General features: G+C 41.0%; 1 protein-coding gene and 1 pseudogene across 1 annotated transcript in view; one reads left to right on the top strand and one right to left on the bottom strand.

The window, feature by feature from the left end:
- The window catches only part of MARCHF10 (membrane associated ring-CH-type finger 10), a 270,175-nt gene that overhangs the window by 120,192 nt on the left and 128,190 nt on the right, over positions 1-21,793 (top strand). The window lies entirely within an intron of this gene.
- Positions 2,196-20,916, bottom strand: LOC100428387 (PRELI domain containing protein 3B-like; annotated as a pseudogene).

Below are 21,793 nucleotides of genomic sequence, written 5' to 3'. Positions count from 1 at the left end.
TCTCAGCTCACTGCAACCTCCGCCTCCCAGGTTCAAGCAATTCTCCTGCCTCAGCCTCCCGAGTAGCTGGGACTACAGGCACATGCCACCTTGCCCAGCTAATTTTTGTATTTTCAGTAGAGACGGGGTTTCACTATGTTGGCCAGGATGGTCTCAATCTCTTGACCTCATGATCTGCCCACTGTCATGTTACTAGTTCCCCTTGAAAGCACAAACAATTCAGGCTTTTGCTGGAGACATTCAAAATCATCTGGTTATTGGTCAGGCATGGTGGCTCATGCCTGTAATCCCAGCACTTTGGGAGGCCGAGTGCTGGGATCACTTGCGGTCAGGAGTTCGAGACCAGCCTGGCCAACGTGTTGAAACCCCGTCTCTACTAAAAATACAAAAATTAGCTGGGCGTGGTGGTGTACACCTGTAATCCCAGCTACTTAGGAGGCTGAGCGGGGAGAATCTCTTGAACCTGGGAGGTGGAGATTGCAGTGAGCTGAGATTGTGCCACTGCACTCCCGCCTGGGCAACAGAGCAAGATTCCATCTCAAAAAAAAAAAACAAATCTGGTTATTTTTGTGTTCCTAACTCAGCAAAGCCCTACTGGTGTCATCCTGAAGCTTCTGACACCCCCTTACGTCTTGATTGTTGCTGACACTGACACTTGTGATCAGCCTTCTATTTAGAATCTTAAGACTTAGTCATCTACCAGGTATCTTAACCCTGGCATGCTTGACCATTACGCAAAATAACCACTGCCTTTCTGGTCATCCACCCTCTCAAGCACTAACAAAGTGGGGTTTAATGCCAGCACAGGCTTTTCCCTTTAAGTACCAACCTCACAGATCTAGTGGCTTACCAAATCACCAGTCATAGGATCCAAAGACTTAAGGCCAGGCATGGTAGCTCATGTCAGTAATCCTAGCATTCTGGGAAGGCCGAGGCAGGAAGATTGCTTGAGGCCTGGAGTTCGAGACCAGCCTGGGCAACATAGTGAAACCCTGTGTCTACAAAAATAAAAAAATTAGCTGCACTTGGTAGAGCACACCTGTAGTCCCAGCTACTTGGGAGGCTGAGGCAAAAGGATTGCTTGAGCCCAGGAGTGCAAGACTGCAGTGAGCTATCATCTTGCCACTGTACTCCAGCCTGGGCAACAGAGCAAGACTGTCTCTAAAAACAAACAAAAAATTGGGCCGGATGCAGTGGCTCATGCCTGTAATCCCAGCACTTTGGGAGGCTGAGGCGGGCAGATCACGAGGTCAGGAGTTCGAGACCAACCTGACCAACATGGTGAAACCCTGTTTGTACTAAAAATACAAAAATTAGCTGGGACTGGGCGCGATGGCTCATGCCTGTAATCCCAGGACTTTGGGAGGCCGAGGCAGGTGGATCACCTGAGGTCAGGAGATCAAGACAATCCTGGTTAACATGGTGAAACCCCATCTCTACTAAAAATACAAAAAATTAGCCCGGCGTGTTGGCAAAAGCCTGTGGTCCCAGCTACTCGAGAGGCTGAGGCAAGATAATCGCTTGAACCGGGGAGGCAGAGGTTGCAGTGAGCCGAGATGGCACCGCTGCACTTCAGGCTGGGGGACAGAGCGAGACTCCATCTCAAAGAAAAAAAAAATTAGCTGGGCACGGTGGCACACACCTATAATCCCAGCTAGTCTGGAGGCTGAGGGAGGAGAATCGCTTGAAACCGGAAGGCAGAGGTTGCAGTGAGCCGAGATTGCACCACTGCACTCCAGCCTGGGCAACAAGAGCGAAACTCTGTCTCAAAAAAAAAAAAAAAATCAAAGACCCCAAAGACACGTTAAACTCAATATACCTGAAACTGGACTCTTCTTTTCTCCTGATCCATTCCTCTGTCCGTCTGCACCCACCACCACACACACAGTTGCTTTAGACAAAGTTCTCTGGGTTTTTTCCTTCTTTCTCCTTGACAGTTGCATCCAACAGGTGTTAGGTCTTAATGATTTCCATGTCCTTAATAGCTAAGTGCTTTAGTTCAGGTCGTCTTCATCTGCCTTCCAGATTACTACAACAATTTTCTAATTGGCTTTCCTAATTCCACTTTTAACCCTCCACCCTGACCCTCAATTTGCTGCCCATAACCTATCAAAATTACAAATTTGACCTTGTAACGACTTCTACTTAAAATCCTTCAGTAGATGTCCTTTGCCTTCGAAATACAACCAAACTTCTTAGTGTGGGATTTCATGCTCATCGTAAGCTGTCCTTGTGTCTCTCTCCACTTGCCCCAGGCCAACACCCATAGCTCGGGCCCAGTACATCACGTGCTGTTCCCCTCTTGGACCTGCTTCTTCATTTGGTTGCCACCTCCTCATCTTTCAAAAATGTATTGAATGTTTACACCATCACTTCTTCAGTGCCCTTCACAGATATTATCTTTTTTTTTTTTTTTTGAGACGGAGTCTTGCTCTGTTGCCCAGGCTAGAGTGCAGTGCATTCTTGGCTTACTACAACCTCCGCCTCCTGGGTTCAAGCAATTCTCCTGACTCAGCCTTCCCGGTAACTGGGATTACAGGCACCCGCCACCATGCCTGGCTAATTTTTGTATTTTTAGTAGAGATGGGGTTTCACCATGTTGGCCAGGCTGGTCTGAAACTCCCGACCTCGGGTAATCCACCAGCCTCTGCCTCCCGAAGTATTGGGATTACAAGTGTGAACCTTCACGCCCGGCCACAGACATGATCAGTTCTAATCCTCCCAGCAATCCCGTAGGATTTGCAGAAGCTCCTAAACTTGCCCAGGTTCACACAGGGAGTGAGTAGGTAGACTCAAATTTGGGATTGCCTAACATCAGTGCTTCCATGCTTTCCATGAAGCTGAGGCGCCTCACTTTGGAACTTCACTCAGATGTCGTCCTCTCTCAGGGGCTTCACCAGCCCCACATCTCACCTGCTTACATGGCGTCCAGCCTGGAATTAACTCTAACAGCCTCGGGTACCACATGGCCTTGCAAGTGTCTGTATCTGTCACAGGCTGTGAGTTTCTGGCAGGCAAACATCAGGCCTTTTAATTGTCTAAGTAAAACCTGTTCGTAGATGTTAAAGTTCCAGTAATACATAAAGGTAGAAATAGACCTCTACCCCCAGGCCATCTTCTTAGAGTAACCGATGTTAACCCACTTCTTGTGTGACCTTCCAGAAATTTATGACTATGAAAATAGAGGTACACATATCCTTTTCCCCTCATGGATGGGCTTATTTTATACATACTTTCCTGCAATTTTTCCCCTTAAGAGCACATTTTAGATATTTTTCTACGTGAACATATGTAAATCTCCTTTTTTGCATAAAAAATCCATATATATTATTTTCACAACACATATAAATGAAAAACTTACTGTTTTAAGATTAGAAAGACAATCTGAGGCTGGGCGCAGTGGCTCATGCCTGTAATCCCAGCTCTTTGGGAAGCCGAGGCAGGAGGATCACTTGAGGTCAGGAGGCGGAGGTTGCAGTGAGCCAAAATCATGCCACTGACCTGCAGCCTGGGTGACAGAGTGAGACCCTGTCTCAAAAATAAAAAAAAATAAGGTCAATCTAGAGAAAATTTAGTTATATGCTGTTTGTAAGAGAAACACCTAAAACATAATAACACGATGCAGAATGATTAAAAGTCAAGGGATTCATTGAATAAAAGGAGAATACATATCCCCCCCCCCTCTCTGCATATTTAAGTAAATAAGTGGGGGAGAAGGGAAAGTTCTGCTTTACGGAAGAAAGCCAGCTGATAAATATAGAAGGAATGACAGATGTCGAAAATTGCCAACTTGGCAACCATGATAGTATTAAATGATTCAGGCAAGAATCAAAAAGTCTTCCTAAAACTAGAGGGTAAAAATTTGAGGAGTAATAGGATATTTACAATTGTCTCAAAATATCTCTCCATAATATAAATTCATTATAAAATGAATTTATAAATTGCAAAGAGAAAAATAATTACTTTGGAATAAAGGTACTTGACAGCCACCACCTTAACCGAGTGATCTAAATGCCACTATGAATGGAAGCTGTCATCCAATATGATGCGTGGGGAAAGACACTGCGTTATTTCTGGGTATTTCTGTCAGAAGGCATAAGTGGAATCTCATTGTGAAGAAACCTCAGACCAACCCAAATCGAGGAACATTCTTCAAAATAACCAGCCAGACCCTTAAAAATGTCAAGTTCATGAAGGATGGGGAAAACACTGAGGAAGCATTTCAGATTAAAGAGAGGTGACAACAGAGCACGACCTGCAATTCAGGACTTTCTTTTGCTATTAAGGGCACCATTGGGACAAATCCCAATGACCTTTCAAAATTACAAATCTGATCTTGTAAACTGTGGGATCCTGTGGGAGCCACGGGAGACTCAGATGAACCCTGTATAACAGCCCCCACCATCCACCGTGTTAGGCCCATGCCTTTTTTTTTTTTTTTGAAGTCTCGCTGTGTCGCCCAGGCTGCAGTGCAGTGGCATGATCTCGGCTCACTGCAGCCTCTGCCTCCCGGGTTCAAGCGATTCTTCTGCCTCAGCATCCCGAGTAGCTGGGAGTACAGGCGTGCGCCACCATGTGCAGCTAATTTTTGTATTTTTAGTAGAGATGAGGTTTCACCATTTGGCCAGGCTGGTCTCAAACTTCTGACCTTGCGATCTGCCTGCCTTGGCCTCCCTAAGTGCTGGGATTACAGGTGTGAGCCACCACGCCTGGCCCTGGGCCATGCCTTTTTGAGTGAGCCTCCCTACTGCTGGGAGAGTCCCTGCTGCAGACCAGCTGAAATCTGGACTCAAAGGATACAGAACATTTCCATCACTATAAGGATCCCCCATGTTACCCTCTTATGACCGTGTCTACTTCCCTCCCATTCCCCGCTGCTTAACCCCTGGCAACCATGAGTCTATTTCTATAATTTGGTCATTTCAGGAATGTCATGTAAATAAAATTATACAGTATATAAACTTCTGGGATTGACTTCATTATTCACTCAGCATAATTCTCTTAAGAGTCATCCAGGGGTGGTTGTGTTTATCAATCGTTTGTTCCTTTTTATTGCTCAGAAGTATTCAAGATGGACCATCGTTTGTTTCACTGTTCACCTACTGAAGGACATCTCGGTGTCCAGTGTTTTGCTATAATAAATACAAGTAGGGTTAGCATTCGTGTACAGGTTTTTGTGTGAATATAGTCTTCATTTTGGGGAAATAAATGTCCAAGAGTGCGATTGCTGGATTGTATGGTAGTTGCATGTTTAATTTTTTTTTTTTTTTTTTTTTTGAGATGGAGTCTCCCTCTGTTGCCCAGGCTGGAATGCAGTGGCGCAATCTTAGCTCACTGCAAACTCCACCTTCCTAGTTCAAGTGATTCTCCTGCCTCAGCCTCCGGGGTAGCTGGGATTACAGGCATGTACCACCATACCTGGCTAATTTTTGTATTTTTAATAGTGATGGGGTTTCACCATATTGGCCAGGCTGGTCTTGAACTCCTGACCTCAGGTGATCCACCAACCTCAGCCTCCCAAGGTGCTGGGATTACAGGCATGAGCCACTGCGCCTGGCTGCATGTTTGTTTGTTTGTTTGTTTATTTTAATTTGAGATGGAGACTTGCCTTGTTGCCCAGGCTGGAGTGCAGTGGTGCAATCTCAGCTCACTGCAACCTCTGCCTCCCAGGTTCAAGGGATTCTCCTGCCTCAGCCTCCCGAGTAGCTAGCATTACAGGTGTCTGCCACCATGCCCGGCTACTTTTTGTTTCGTATTTTTAGTAGAGATGGGGTTTTACCATGTTGGCCAGGCTAGTCTTGAACTCCTGACCTCTCAGGTGATCCACCCACCTCAGCCTCCCAAAGTGCTGGGATTACAAGCGTGAGCCACCACGCCCGGCCTGCATGTTTAATTTTTAAAGAAATTGGCAAACTGTTTTCCAGAGTGACTGTACCATTTTACATTTCCACCAGCAATGTATGAGTGATCCAGTGTCCTTTCTAGCATCTGGTGTTTTCACTGTTTTGCATTTTAGCTATTCTGATGGGCATGTAGTGGTATCTCGTTGTGGTCTTAATTTGCATTTCCCTAATGGCTAATGATATTAAACATCTTTTCATGTGTTTATTTGCCATCTGTATTATCTTCTTCATGTCTTTTCTCTACCTTCTAATTGGATTTTTGCTTCTTTTACTGTTGAGTTTTGAGAGTTCTTTATATATTCCAGTACTAGTCCTTTGTCAGATATGCAGCTTACAAATATTTTCTCTGCAGAAATATGCACATAACTTGTCTTTTTATCCTCTTTAAAAATAAAAAAAAAAGTTTATGTTAGGTTCAGGAGTACATGTGAAGTTTTGTTATATACGTAAACTTACATCACAGGGGTTTGTAGTACTAATTATTTTGTCGCCCAGGTACTAAGCCTAGTACCCATAGTTATTTTTCTGCTCTTCCCCCTCCTCCCACTCTCCACCCTTCACCCTCAAGTAGACCCCAGTGTCTGTTGTTCTCTTCTTTGTGTTCATAAGTTCTTATCATTTAGTTCCCCAACTTAAAAGTGAGAACATGCGATAATTGATTTTCCGTTCCTGCATTAGTTTACTAAGGATAGTAGCGCCCAGCTCCATCCATGTTCCTGCAAAAGACATGATTTCGTTCTTTTTTATGGTGGTATCGTATTCCATGGTGTATATGTGTCACATTTTCTTTATCCAATCTGTCATTGATGGGCATTTAGGTTGATTCCATGTATTTGCTATTTTATATAGTGCTGTAATGAACGTTCATATGTATGTGTCTTTTTTTTTTGAGACAGAGTCTCCCTCTGTCGTCCAGGCTGGAGTGCAGTGGCGCGATCTCGGCTCACTGCAACCTCCGCCTCCCGGGTTCACACCATTCTCCTGCCTCAGCCTCCCGAGTAGCTGGGACTACAAGCGCCCACCACCATGCCCGGCTGATTTTTTGTATTTTTAGTAGAGAATACAAAAAAATATTCTCTATTTTTTGGGGTTTCACCATGTTAGCCAGGATGGTCTCAATCTCCTGACCACGTGATCTGCCCGCCTCGGCCTCCCAAAGTGCTGGAATTACAGGCGTGAGCCACTGTGCCCGGCCTCACATGTGTCTTTATGGTAGAATGATTTATATTTCTCTGGATTATATACCCAGTAATGGGATTGTTGGATTGAATGGTAGTTCTGCTTTTAGCTCTTTAAGGAATTGCCATACTGCTTTACACAATGGTTGAGCTAATACTCTCACCAATAGTGTATAAGTGTTCCCTTTTCTCTCCAACCTCACCAACATCTGTTACTTTTTGACTTTTTAATAATAGCCATTCTGACTAGTGTAAGACGGTATCTCATTTTGGTTTTGATTTACATTTCTCCAATGATCAGCGATACTGAGCTTTTTTCACATGCTTGTTGGCTGCAGGTATGTCTTCTTTTAAACATAGTCTATTCATATCCTTTGCCCACTTTTTAATGGGGTTGTTTTGTTCTTGTAAATTTGTTTAAATTCCTTATAGATGCTGGATATTGGACCTTTGTCAGATGCATAGATTGCAAATATTTTCTCTCATTCTGTAGGTTGTCTGTTAACTCTGTTGATAGTTGCTCTTGCTGTGCAGAAGCTGTTAAGTTTAATTAGATCCCATTTGTCAAGTTCTGCTTTTGTTGTGATTGCGTTTGATGTCTTTGTCATGAAATCTTTGCCAGTTCCTGTGTCCAGGATGGTATTGCCTAGGTAGTCTTCCAGGGTTTTTATGATTTTGGGTTTTACATTTAAGTCTTTAATTCATCTTAAAGTTGGATTAAAGACTTAATAGAGTTGATTTTTGTACATGGTGTAAAGAAGGGGTTCAGCTTCTATCTCCTGCCTATGGCTCTCTAGCTATCCCAGCACCATTTATCGAATAGGGAGCTTTTATCCTCTTAATGAGGTCTTTTCAGAGCAAATTTTTTTATTCTAATGACATCAAATATGTCCATTTTTCCTCTTCTGGATCACGTTTGTGGGTCAAGTCTAAAAGCTCTTTGCATAAGCTTAGATTCCAAATATTTTCCCCTATTTTCTCTAAACAATCTTACAGTTTTACATTTCCCATTTAAGTTCACAATCTTTTGAGTTAATTTTTGTATAAGATGTGAGAGTTGGGTCAAGTTCCTTTTTTTTTTTTTTTTTGAATATCCAATTGCTCCAACACCATTTGCTGAAAAGTCTATCTTTTCCGTATTGAACTGTTCTTACGTCTTGGTCAAAACTCCACTGGACATATCTGTAGGGGTCTATTTCTAGATTCTTTAATCTATTACATTAACATATGTGTCTAATGTGTCTCTCTCTTTGCCAGCACTATACAGTCTTGATTACTGTAGCTTCAGAGTAAGCCTTGAAATTGGGTAGACTGATTACTCAACCATTACTCTTCTTATTCAAAATTGTTTTAGCTTTTCTTTTTAAAAATTTCTAATGATCACTTTTATTTAGAAGCCCTGCATCTCTTTTGATCAAAAGTCACATAGCCTTACATCAGCATACTTTTAAAAAATTCTACCTAAACGATAGTTCTATTTTTAAAATAACAAATAAATATATAGTTAGCTTGGAGAGACCCGGGGTAACCGACATTGTCCAGCAACTTTCATGATTATTTCTCTGCAGATACTCTGCTGCTGCCATCAGAGTCTCTATGCTTCCTCTTGCAGAGGCCAACAGTTCTTCAGTCTCAGCATTTAATTTACGTATTACCCGTTCCATTGCTTCTCAGTCTTGCCATCAGTCCTTCAAGGTAACTGCTGAGGCTGACTCCTTTTACAGTGATTATGGTTTCTTGAGTCAAAATAGTTTTTTTCTGAGTCCCGAGGATGTGGCTTTTCTATAAGTCTCTCATCTACTGAAACCTTATTTGTAAATGAAATGTTAGTAGATTTAAGTTCCATTGTTTTCTCTACATGATCAACTACAGAATGTTCTTGCACATATGTTTTGGTTCTTGCTGCACCAATAAGGGACTTCACAATGAAAGCAGCCCCCTCTCTGTGCTGAGAAGGGATCCAGAGGGATCTATATGTCTGTCCAACACATCATCTCCAACCGCACTCAGGCTCATAGGGTTTGGATATTTCTGCATTTCAACTGTTGTAACAATTTCCCACAGGTGGTCAAAGACGTGCTCCAAAGTCCATAGCTTCACGGTGCTGGCAGCCTGTGGTGCTAGGGGACAATGAGGTAAACAGGCTACGCCTGCCCCTGACCCACCCCAAACATCCCAGCTAGCCACACAGTGACAGGCACCGTTGAGCCTGATGCAACGGATGTCCCAACGCACTGCCTCATGCCCTATCCCAGCCCAGGTTTTGCCCCTTAGCTTTTTGTTTGGCCTTTCCATATAAATTCTAGAATAATCTTGTCTACAGCTACCAAAAGATCTTGCTTAGTTTTTAATGGGAATTGCATTAAACCATTATATCTATTTGGGGAGAACTGACATCTTTACTATGTTGAGCTACTTTACTGAGTTGAATCCATAAACACAGACTATTATTCCATTTATTTAGATCTTGTTATTTTCATCACATTACATAGTTGACAGCATAAATGTCCTGTACTTGTCTTGTTAGATTTACACCTATTTCATATTTTTGAGTGATTATTAATAATTTTTAATTTAGATGTCCATGTGTTCATTGCTAGTTTGTAGAAATATTTTTTTTTCATATGTTGATCTCATGTCATGCAACCTTGTTGATCTCACTTATTGGTTCCATGAGATTTTTTTTTTTTTTGGCAGATTCTTCTGGATTTTTGATGTGGTCAATTATATCATCTGCAGATGGGGATAGTTTTATTTCTTTCTTCCCAAACTGTATGCCATTTACTTTCGTTCCAAACTGTATGCCATTTACTTTCTTTTCTTACCTTATTGCACTGGCTAGGACTTCCAGCACTATGTTCAATAAAAGTGATAAAAGCAGACATCCTTTCCGTGTTCCCAACTTTAGGGGGAAAGCTTCAGTCTTTCATGATTAAGTAAAATGTTAGCTGTAGGCCTTAAATCTGTAGGCCTTAAATCTGTGACTTTATTTTTTGTTTTCTATTGTTCTATTTTTTCATATAGATGCTCTTTATCAAGTAAAGTGGTCTCTCTCTAATCCTGTTTTTCTGGGAGTTTTTATCATGAATAACTGTTGAATTTTGTTAAATGCTTTTTCTGAATCTATTGATATTATTATGTGACCTTTCTTCTTTAGCCTGTAAATATAGTGGATGTCATTGACTGATTTTTGAATGATGAACTAGCCTTGCATCCCTGAAAAAACTCCACTTAGTCTTAGTGTATACATTTTTAAAAATATAGCTGAATTCTACTTGCTAATATTTTATTAAGGAATTTTCTATCTATTTTCACTAATGATTTTGGTCTGTAGTTTTCTTTTCTGTGTTGTCTTTGTCTGGTTTGGTATTAAGGTAATATTGACATTATAAAATGAATTGGGAAGTGCTTGCTCCTTTTGTATTTTCTGAAAGAGATAACGTAGAACTGGTTTAATTTTGAGATAGGGTCTTGCTCTGTTACCAAGGTTGGAGTGCAGTGGTGCAACCTCAGCTCACTGCAACCTCTGCCTCCCTGGTTCAGGTGATTCTTCTGCTCAGCCTTACCTGAGTAGCTGGGACCACAGGCTCATGCCACTATGCCCGGCTAATTTTATATGTGTATATTTTGTAGAGATGCAGTTTTGCCGTGTTGCTCAGGCTGTTTGCGAACTCCTGGGCTCAAGTGATCCACCTGCCTCAGCCTCTCAAAGTGTTGAGAAAACAGGCGTGACCCACTGCACCCAGGCAATAATTGGTTTAGTAATTCATTAAGTGTTTGGTAGAAATCTCCAGTGAAACAAATTGGGCCTGGAGATTTCTTTTTAGGGAGTTTTAAAATTGTAAGTTCAATTTCTTTTTAGTTATAGGGTTACTCAAATTATCTATTTCCTATTTGATGAGTTGTGGTACTTTGTGTTTTTCCAGGAATTGATCCATTTCATCTAGATTGTCATATTTATAATATTTAGAGTTGTTTGTAGTATTCCCTTATTATCCTTTTGATGCCTGCAGTGTCTATAATTTCATCTATTTCCTTCCTGATATTGACAATTCGTGTCTTTATTTCTTACTTTGTCAGTCTTGCTAGAGGTTTGTCAATTTTATTGACCTTTTCAAAAAACCAGATCTTTGGTTAATTGATTTTTCCATTTGTGTGTGTGTTCAATGTCATTGATTTTCTTTATTATTTTCTTCTCACTTTGGATTTATTTTGCTCATCTTTTACTAAGTTCTTACAGTGGGATCATAGATTGATTTTGGATTTTTCTCTTTTCTAACATATGCATTTAGTGCTATATATTTCCTTCTCAGTATTACTTTGGCTGTGTCCCACAAATTTTGACACATTGTATTTTTATTTTCACCCATTTCAATGTATTTTTTAATTTCCTTTGAGACCTCTTTTTTTTGACTCCTATGTTATTTAGATGTGTTTTTTAGTTTGAAGATTTGCCTGTTATCTTTCTCCAATTTTAACTGGATATGTGTATGCCTCCTTTCAGTTCTATCAGTTTTACTTCATGAATTTTGCAGCTGTGTTGTTTGGTGCATACACATTTAAGATTGCTATGTCTTTTTGGTGGATTGACCCTTTTATCATTATATAATCGCCCTCTCTGTCTCTGGAAATTTTCTTTGCTCTGAAGTCTGCTTTATCTGATATTAATACAGCCACCCTTGCTTTCCTTTGATTAATGTTTGCATGATATATTTTTCTATTCTTTTGCTTTTAACCTGCCTATGTTGTTATATTTGAAATGAGTTTCTTGTAGACAGTATACAGTTGGGTTGTGTTTTAAAATCCATTCTGCCAATCTCTCTCTTTTAAAGTTGATGTGCTTCTACCACTTACATTTAATGTAATTATTAATATGTTAGGCCTTACGTCTCTGATTTTATTTTTTCCTTTCTGTTCGTTCTATTTTTCATTTCTCTGTTTTCTTTCTTCTGACTTCCTGTGGGTTACTCATACTTCTGTTAAAATTTCATTTTGATTGATCTACAGCATTTTGGATAACTTTTGAAAAGCTTTGTATAGCTTCTTAGGTAGTGCTGTAGGTATTACGTTATATATACATAACCCATTATAGTCTACTGGTGTCATTATTTTGCCAGTTTAAATGAAATGTAGTAATTGTGTTTCCCTTTAAATCCTGTTGCCCTCCACTATTTATAATACAATTGTCTTAATATTTCCTCTGCATACTTTTAGAACCACATAAAACATGTCATTTTTACTTCAACTATTAAATATATTTTTAAAAAAACTCAAGAATAGGCTGGGCCTATTCTAATTCTAGTTGGTCTTACTGGGCCTGAACTAAAGAGTAGTGCAGGCTATCCTTGTTTGCTTTAGGCCAGTGGTTCTCAAAGTATGGTCCATGGGCCTTGATCGTATGTCCACAAAATTAAAACTATTTTCACAATAATACTAAGATGTCTTTTGCCTTTCCTTTGTATTAAAATTTGCACTGATGTTACACAAACAGCGATGTGTTTGTTGTGATGTTACACAATTTGCACTGATGTTACACAAACAGCGATGTGTTTGTTGTGATGTTACACAATCTGCACTGATGTTACACAAACACTGATGTTTTAGCATGCATCAGGGCAGTGGCACTAAACGGTCGTAGTGTGAAAGATCCAGTGATTTAAGAGACTGGAAAGACAAGCCACATATTTTCTCTGCAGATTGGGAGAAAATATTTGCAAAACACACATCTGATAAAGAAAAAATATATAACAAGTGGGGAGGATTGCTTGGGGCCAGAAGTTTGAGACCAGTCCAGGCAACATAGTAAGACTTATCTCTACAGAAAAATTAAAAAATAAAAATAAAATAAAATAAACATTAGCCAGGCATGGTAGTGCACACCTATAGTCCTAGATACTCAGGAGGCTAAGGCAGGAGGATGGCTTGAGCCTAGGAGTTCACAGCTGCAGTGAGCTATAATTGCACCACTGCACTCCAGCCTGGGCAACAGAGTGAGACTGTCTCAAAAAAAGAAAAGAAAAGAAAAGAAAAAAAATTAAAAAGCACACTTATCTGATAAAGGACCAGTATCCAATATACACAAAGAACTCTTAAAACCTTAAAACTCAGTAGTGCCAGACAACCGAGTTTTAAAAATGGGCAAAAGAGTTGAAAAAGTACCTTGCCCAAGAAAATATACAGATGGTGGGCTGGGCACGGTGGCTCATGCCTGTAATTCCAGCACTTTGGGAGGCCAAGGCAGGCAGATCACTTGAGGTCAGGAGTTCAAGAACAGCCTGGCCAACATGGTGAAACCCTGTCTCTACTAAAAATAGAAAATTAGCCATGTGTGGTGGTGCACACCTGTAGTCCCAGCTACTTGGGAGGCTGAGGCAGAAGAATCACTTGAACCTGAGAGGCAGAGGTTACAGTGAGCTGAGATTGTGTCATTGTACTCCAGCCTAGGCAACAGAGCGAGACCCTGTCTCCAAAAAAAAAAAAAGAAAGAAAGAAAGAAAATATACAGATGGCAAATAAACACGAAAAGATGCTCAGCATCATATGTCACTGGAGAATTGCAGATTCAAATGACAATGAGACACTACTATACTCATATTAGAATGGCTAAAATCCAAAAAACTATTAATACCTAATGCTGGCAATGACGTGGAGCAATAGAAACTCTCATTCATTGCCAGTGGGGATGCAAAATAGTACAGCCACTTTTGAAGACAGTTTGGCAGTTTACATTTCTTATAAAGCTAAATGTATTCTTGCCATCTGACCCAGCAATCATACTCCTAGGGATTTACCAAAAAGAGTTGAAAACTTAGCCCACACAAAAATCTGCACACAAATGTTTATAGTAACTTTATTCATAATTGCCAAAAAATAGAAGCAACTAAGATATTTTTCAAAAGGTGAATGAGTAAACTGTAGTACATCCATACAGTGGAATAGTCAGTGATCAAAATTAATGAGCATTCAATACACAAAAAGAAACATTAAATGCATATTGCTTAGTGAAAGAAGTCCATCTGAAAATTCTATGTGATGTATGATTCCAATTACGGTTGACCCTGGAACAACACAGAGGGGTAGGGGTGCAGTCGAAAATCTGTGTATAACTTTTAAATCCCTAATAACATAATAACATAACTACTAATCGTCTAGTGCTGACCAGAAGCCTTACTGGTAATATAACCAGTCAATTAACATGCATTTTGTATGACATATATATATATGTATATGTATGTTTATATATATTATGTACTGTATTCTTAATATTTTAAGAAATAAAAAAAATTAAGAAAATCATAAGGAAAGGCCAGGGGCAGTGGCTCACACCTGGAATCCCAACATTTTGGGAGGCCAAGGCAGGAAGATTGCTTAAAGCCAGGAGTTCAAAACCCACCTGGGCAATATGGTGAGACCCCATCTCTAAAAAAAAAAAAAAAAAAAAATTGTGCAGGTGGGCTGGCATGTACCTGTAGTCCTAGCTACGTGGGAGGCTAAGGCAGGAGGATTGCTTGAGCCCAGAAAGTTGAGGCTGTAGTGAGACAAGATTGTACAACTGCACTCCAGCCTTGGCAACAGAGTGAGACCCCGTCTTTTAAAAAATAAGAAAAAAGAAAATCACAAGGAATAGAAAATATATTTACTATTTATTAAGTGGAACTGGATTATCACAAGGTTTTTATCCTTGGCCTAGAGGATAGTGCATACCTGCAGTCCCAGCTACTCAGCAGGATGAGGTGGGAGAATTCCTTGAGCCCAGGGGTTTGAGGCTGCAGTGAGCTATGATCACGCCAATGCACTCCAGCCTGGGCAACACAGCATGACTTTCACCTTAAAAAAAAAACAGCGAATAAATAAAATAAAGGTTTTTATCCTTGTCTTCACGTTGTGTAGGCTGAGAAGGAAGAAGAAGAAGAGGGTTAGTCTTGCTGTCTCAAGGGTTGCAGGGGCAGAAGAGGTAGAGGAAGTGGGAGGGGTGATAGGAGAGGCAAGTATATTCGGTATAACTTTCATTGAAAACAATCTTGGCCAGGTGCAGTGGTTTATGCCTATAATCCCAGCACTCTGGGAGGCCGAGACAGGCGGATCACCTGAGGTCAGGAGTTTAAGACCAGCCTGGCCAACATGGTGAAAAACCCCATCTCCACTAAAAATATACAAAAATTAGCCGGGCGTGGTGGTGGGCGCCTGTAGTCCCAACTACTTGGGAGGCTGAGGCAGGAGAATCGCTTGAACCCTGGAGGTGGAGGTTGCAGTGAGCCGAGATCGCACCACTGCACTCCAACCTGGGCGACAGAGAGAGACTGTCTCAAAACAAAACAAAAATCTTATGAAAGAGGACCTGTGCAGTTAAAACCCATGCTGTTTAAAGGTCAAGTGTATATGATGTTCTAGAAAAGGCAACCTATAAAGATAGTCAAAAGATCAGTGGTTGCGTAGGATTCGGGTGAAGAAGAGAAGGGCTGAATAGGAGGAGCACTGGGTGGGTTTAGGGCAGTAAAATTATTCTATATGTTCCTATAATAGTGGACACCTGTCATTATACATTTGTTCAAACCCATGGAACTGTATATCACAAATAATTAATCCTAATGTAAACTACGAGCTTTAGTTTAATAATCATGTTCAGTATCATTGGCTCATCAATTGTTAACAAATGTGCCACACTAATGCAAGATGTTACTATGGGAAAATGTGGCGAAAGGGGGCACGCAAGAACTCTCCAAACTGCTGTCTCATTTTCTTTAACCCTAAAACTGCTCTTAAAAAAAAAAAAAAAAAAAAAAAACTGTTAAAAAAAAAAAAAAAGTCCACTGAAAGGGTTTTAATTTCCACACTGCAACTAACCTTTAAGAACCTACCATTTATTGCTGGGCGTGGTGGCTCACACCCGAAATCCCAGCACTTCTGATTGAGGCGGGTGGATCATCTGATTCCATCTGAGGTCTGGAATTCCAGACTAGCCTGGCCAACATGGTTAAACCTTGCTTCTGCTAAAAAAAAAAAAAAAAAAAAAAAAAAAAAAAAGAAAGAAAAAAAGAAAAATTAGCCAGGAGTGGTGGTGCACGCCTATAATCCCAGCTACTTGGGAGGCTGAGGCACAAGAATCACTTGAACCATTGCACTCCAGCCAGGGTGATAGAGGGAGACTCTATCCAAAAAAAAAACAAAAAACAGAAATGTTTATTTTGGCTGGGCATGGTGGCTCATACCAGTAATCCCAGCACTTTGGGAGGCTGAGGCAGGTGGATCACTTGAGGTCAGGAGTTCAAGACCAGCCTGGCCAACATGGCAAAACCCCATCTCTACTAAAAATACAAAATTTATCCGGGCGTGGTGGTGCACACCTGTAGTCCCAGCTACTCGGGAGGCTGAGGCAGGAGAATCACTTGAACCTGGGAGGCAGAAGTTGCAGTGACCTGAGATCCCACCACTGTACTCCAGCTTAGGCAACAGAGCAAGACTTCGTTTTAAAAATAAATAAAAACTACCACTTGTCAAGTTTTGGTCTGGGATCAAAGCAGAATATCCATAATTATTTGAAAAGGCTGTTAAAATATTCCCTTTTACAACTACATATCTGTGTAGGGGCAGTTTTTTTTCATATACTTCAACCAAAGCAACATATTACAGCAGACTGAAGAAGCAGATATGAGACTCCAGCTGTCTTCTAAAGTCAAACAGAATCCAAAACAATCACTCTCTTTTTATTAAACTTTTTTTTTGCTACAGAAAATACAGTTATTTTTCATTTAAAAAAGGTATTTATGTTAACATGTAATTATTTATTGGTTTGGGGTGTTTGTTTGTTGTTGAGACAGGTCTCACTCTGTCAATCAGGCCGGAGTGCAGTGGTGTGACCACAGCTCACTGCAGCCTCGACCCCGCAAGCTCAGGTGTTCCTCCCACCTCAGCCTCCTGAGTAGCTGAGACCACAGGGGCATGCCAAGACACCCGGCTATTTTTTTTTTTTTTGAGATGGAGTCTCGCTCTGTCGCCCAGGCTGGAGTGCAGTGGCGCAATCTTTGCTCACTGCAAGCGCCACCTCCCAGGTTCACACCATTCTCCTGCCTCAGCCTCCCGAGTAGCTGGGACTACAGGCACCCGCCACCTCGCCCGGCTAATTTTTTGTATTTTTTTGTAGAGACGGGTCTTCACCGTGTTAGCCAGGATGGTCTCGATCTCCTGACCTCGTGATCCGCCAGCGTCAGCCTTCCAAAGTGCTGGGACTATAGGTGTCAGCCATCGTGCCCGGCCGACACCCTCCTAATTTTTAAAAATTTTTGGTAGACATGACATGGGATTTCACCATGTTGCCCAGGCTGATCTCAAATTCCTAGGCTCAAGTGATCCTCCCACCTCAGCCTCCTAAATTGCTGGGATTACAGGCATGAGCCACCACCGTGTGTGGCCCTACTGTTATTTTTTAACTGAATAAATAAGCATTTTTAAATGTCTCAGTTCTAATTTCTTATGCAGTAAGTATTGATAAATACAATCATATGAACAAAAGCTCTTTGGGGTCTTCGAATAAGGGTGTTCATGAGATGCAAAAGTTTGAGAATCACTGCCCTCAGCCTATGTGATCTGCATAAACTTTAATTTTTAGGCTATTTTCTGGACCATTTAACAAGTGATATACTTATAGCAACTACCTCTAATAGTTACACAAAAGCTGCCAATATTCAGAAAGTGGCCATCAGTGGTCTGGGTATATGCAAAAAACATGTATGCTAACATATCTTTATTCAAGCGTGAATTTGGAATTTGTTCAATTTTCATTCTCCCGTTATCTTCCTTTAAAATGAAGCATTCCAAAGAATATAATAAAACATGAAGGTAAATAAAAAAACAGTGCAAGTCAAATTTATGGTGTGGGAACATAAGGCTTGCTATTACAGCTTTTAATGGCAGATAGTTTACAATAAACATTGGGCTTAGCCTGGTAGAAAATAGTCACAGACAGGAGGTAATTACTTGTCCATCTCCAAGCATCAGAAACTAGGGAGTCCCTCCAGTTGAATAACGCAGATCTGCCAACTGTCACTCATTTGGACTAACGCCTTTTTTGTTGTTTTAATTACACTGGAGGGTGGTGGGGGAAGAACATAAGATAAACCTCCCTCTGAATGCGCTAAAATTCCATGGATGGATAAATCCACGACCCATCCTTCTTCACGGTCTTTATTAGTCTTGAGTAAATCACGTAGACTCCCATAAATACAGTCACCGAAGGAGCAGAATGTATATGTGCTGGAAAAGGCTTGGTGCCAGCAAATCTGAATGTTACAGTGAGAGTTCTAGAAACAGCAAGAGAAAAGCAGTTAGATCCCCATGCAGATAACCAGGATATAAATGGACCTATCAATGAGCCTTGCATCATCACATATGAAGTAATAAATACACCCAAACAGAGATAAAAACAGGAAGAGCAAAATTATGCATAAATTCTGTCGTTAAGATATGTGGGCAGCATGGCTCAAAATAGAAACCAAGCAGCTTTCCAGAGACTTGAAGGTTTTAGATAAAATTTAATCGCTGTAATTCTTATTTAATCCTGTTCCCTCAAGCTTTTGTCAGAAACTGTTACCTACCTCCGGTTATTTAGGGACAGTGGAGCTTCTCACAGAAATATACCTGAAACTGATTCTCACAAGCACACATTCTAATTAAGTTTTTTACATGTGAAAAAAGGAACTGTGGCAAAAATCAAGGTTATGTGTAGGAAGAACAACTAAAATACAAATGACATGCATATTTTCTGTTAATCTCTTATATGCTTCACAAATAACTTACATTTATGTTTGCTTTATAAATACTTCCAATTAAAGGGTAAATTAGCATCAACTTCTAAATCATTATCTTAAATCACTAAGGCATTCACTTGTTATTATTAATACCTTAGATTAGTTCAAATCAAGGACTCTCACTCTATGTGCTTATCCAAGGGTGTTTTCTTAAAATGAAGAATGTGGGTAAGAGTAATTTTGCTTTTTATTTGCAATATCATTTCATTGGCTTAGAGGTTGCCCCAGTGCTACAATGTAAACGTCCGTCTCATTTTGCAGTGAATGAAAACATTTTTCCTTACATAGCTGTGTATAGCAGAGCTAGTATCTATCCCATGGTCATGCTAGTAAGCCTGACTTGCATCTTCAAGAAGAACTTTGACATAAATTATATGGATCTTACAAACTGTAATAATCTTTAATTTCAACTTCATTATGAAAATTTATGGTTGGACATCATGGAATCGTGCCTATACTTTGGGAAGCCGAGGGGTGGATCGCTGGAGCCCAGGAGTTCGAAACCAGCCTGGGCAGCCTGGTGAGACCCTGTCTTAAAAAAAAAAATACAAAAATTAGCCGGGTGTGGTGGTGCATGCCTGCAGTCTCAGCTACTCGGGAGCTGAGGTGGGAGGATCACCTGAGCTCGACTGGGGAAGTCAAGGCTGCAGAGAGCCATGATCGTGCCATTGTACTCCAGCCTGGGTGACAGAGTAAGACCCTGTCTCAAAAAAAAAAAAAAAAAAAAAAAAATTCATCGCAAGTGCCACACCCAAAAGAAATAATAAAGCGGAAAGCCAGCAAATGAGTAACATTTGAAAGGGGAACAGAGGTGGGACTTCTGTATTACTTTTCCTTCTGACACCGATGTTCACTGTCATCAGTTTCACAAGGTCTAAGGCAAGGTAAGCACAGGTTGAGTATCCCTTATCTGAAATGCTTGGGATCAGAAGTGTTTCGAATTTCAGATTTTTTTCAGATTTGGGAATATTTCCATATACATAATGAGCTATCTTGAGGATGGAATTAAGTCTCAACAGGAAATTCATTTCTGTTTCATATACACCTTATTCACATACCCTGAAGGTAATTTTATTCAATATTTTTAATGATTCTGTTCATGGAACAATGTTTTGACTGAACCCATCACATGAGGTCAAGTGTGTGTCATGTTGGCGCTCAAAAAGTTTCAGATTTCGGGCTGGGCATGGTGGCTCACGCCTGTAATCCCAGCACTTTGGGAGGCTGAGGCTGGCGGATCATGAGGTCAGGTTATCGAGACTATCCTGACTAACACGGTGAAACCCATCTCTACTAAAAATACAAAAAATTAGCCAGGCGTGGTGGCAGGTGCCTGTGGTCCCAGTTACTCGGGAGGCTGAGGCAGGAGAATGGCGTGAACCTGGGAGGCGGAGCTTGCAGTGAGCCGAGATCGCGCCACAGAACTCCAGCCTGGGCGACAGAGCCAGACTGCATCTCAAAAAAAAAAAAAAGTTTCGGATTTTGAATTTTTGGATTAGGGATGCTCAACCTCCATGATGGTATTAGGCCAACATTTTAGAAACCAGTAAAACTCAATATTGAATATGATGAAGTCATATTACCCAGGCGTGGTGGTGTATGTCTGTAATCCCAGCTACTTGGGAGGCTGAAATGGGAGGATGGCTTGAGCCCAGTAGGTCAAGGCTACAGTGATCTGTGTGCCACTGTCCTTCAGCCTGGGCAACAGAGTGAGATCGTCTGAAAAAAAAAAAGTCTTGGACTTACCTAAAAGACGTACTCTGAAGGCTCACAAGCAGAATATAGCTCACAAGTGGGTTTTATTTGACTCTTACAGTGTTTTGCTAAAAATCCAATTAGTTGCCAACATTCACACAACAGGGTTTTTCACAAAAACCAAAACAAACAAAAACCCGAATTTGCGACTTCTTTGAGAAACTGGAAGGACTGGACTTGCATTGCATCATCCTCCCATGGCTAGGAGGAGCTAGGGCCAGAGTCTCCACCCAACCCACCTTACCCACATGCATTACCTGCTCGGCACTCAGACATATTTGAGTGTGAGACCCTGTTATGGGTCACTCTGGCTTAGGCTATGCATCGATGAGACTCATCAGACTCAAGTGTTAGATTCTTTGGGGCCCCTCCCTCTACCCTCCAGTTAAACTCTGTATTCAGTATAGGGTGTCAGGTCCCAATTAAGTCTAAAATGGGAGGCGTTTACAGCCATGGTCCCAGACCAGAATCGCTTCAATGTTTTCACTGATCTGAAGATTTTCTTGGCAAGTAAGGGTTCAGAGAAGTTTGTTGAAGTTTGTGTCTAATCTAGGTTAAGTGGAGGAATGTGTCTCAATTCAAAATGAGAGTAACTCTGGGGTTAAGCAAGAGAATGACCCATGATGAAGGTATTATAGAAATGTCCTCTGTGTGAGCTGTGGGTAGAGAAGAATATCTGGATTCGGGGCCTCACTCTGCCTCTAACAAGCTGTAAGATGAGTCACTGACCTCAGTTAGCCCCTGTCTCTTCACCTATAAAATGAAGCGGTGTTTCTGCATTTAGAGCCCAGCCCGTACATTAGAATCACTAGAGGACTTCTAAAACTGTTGATGCCTAGACTCCTCCCCAGGCCAGTTGAATCTGATTCCTTGCAATGAGGGTCCACAACACAAGTTAACAAGATCTCCAAGGTCCCTCCCCATCCTCCAATTCTGTGGTCTCAGTGGCTTTGGAGCACACGCCAGAATAGCCATTAACTCTGTTAATTTCTCCTGTATGTCAGATTGCCAGCAAAGAACATTCATTCACACACACACACACACACACACACAAATGGAGGTGTGGTCATTGTTTTTCATTTTCTTTTTCTTTTTAATTTTTGAGTCAGCGTCTCACTCTGTCATCCAGGCTGGAGTGTAGTGGTGCAATCAG

This window comes from Macaca mulatta, chromosome 16 (assembly GCF_049350105.2).
Source record: "Macaca mulatta isolate MMU2019108-1 chromosome 16, T2T-MMU8v2.0, whole genome shotgun sequence".
NCBI classification, from domain to species: Eukaryota; Metazoa; Chordata; class Mammalia; order Primates; family Cercopithecidae; genus Macaca; species Macaca mulatta.
Note: the sequence above shows the minus strand (reverse complement) of the source record. Positions and strands in the feature narration are given on the sequence as shown.